The sequence below is a fragment of the Limanda limanda genome, chromosome 12, assembly GCF_963576545.1.
Source record: "Limanda limanda chromosome 12, fLimLim1.1, whole genome shotgun sequence".
Classification (NCBI taxonomy): Eukaryota; Metazoa; Chordata; class Actinopteri; order Pleuronectiformes; family Pleuronectidae; genus Limanda; species Limanda limanda.
This window is the reverse complement of record NC_083647.1, coordinates 26,408,016-26,408,423: the sequence shown is the minus strand read 5'-3', so window position 1 is coordinate 26,408,423 and position 408 is coordinate 26,408,016. Positions and strand designations below refer to the sequence as shown.

The following is a 408-nucleotide window of genomic DNA, read 5'->3' as shown; positions in this document are numbered from 1 at the left end:
AGTCTGTCCCTCGCCCGGTGTCCCGGTAGAATGTCCCGGTGTCCTCTCCGGGGCTCGGGTGCCAGGGTTAAGGTTCGGCCGGTTTGGAGACGTCACTGGCCACGCCTGCTCCGAGAGCTGCCCGTTACGCACAGGAGGAGGAGGAAGAGGAGGAAGAGAAGGAGGAGGAGGAGGAGGAGGAGGAGGAGGAGGAGGAGGAGGAGGAGGAGGAGGAGGAGGAGGAGGAGGAGGAGGAGGAGGAGGAGGAGGAGGAGGAGGAGGAGGAGGAGGAGGAGGAGGAGGAGGAGGAGGAGGAGGAGGAGGAAGAGGAAGAGGAAGAGGAGGAGGAGGAGGAGGAGGAGGAGGAGGAGAAAGAGGAGAAAGAGGAGGAAGAGGAGGAGGAGGAGAAAGAGGAGGAGGAGGAAGAAA

The 408-nt window shown here is 62.7% G+C and overlaps 1 protein-coding gene across 1 annotated transcript in view; it reads right to left on the bottom strand.

Annotated features, from left to right (window-relative positions):
* Positions 1-68, bottom strand: part of esr2b (estrogen receptor 2b) — a 25,279-nt gene extending 25,211 nt beyond the window's left edge. The window contains exon 1 of the mRNA XM_061082766.1: positions 1-68. This exon is cut by the window's left edge and continues 331 nt beyond it. The gene's annotated coding sequence lies outside the window, so the exon portion shown is untranslated.
* Between the last annotated feature and the right edge of the window lie 340 nt (positions 69-408).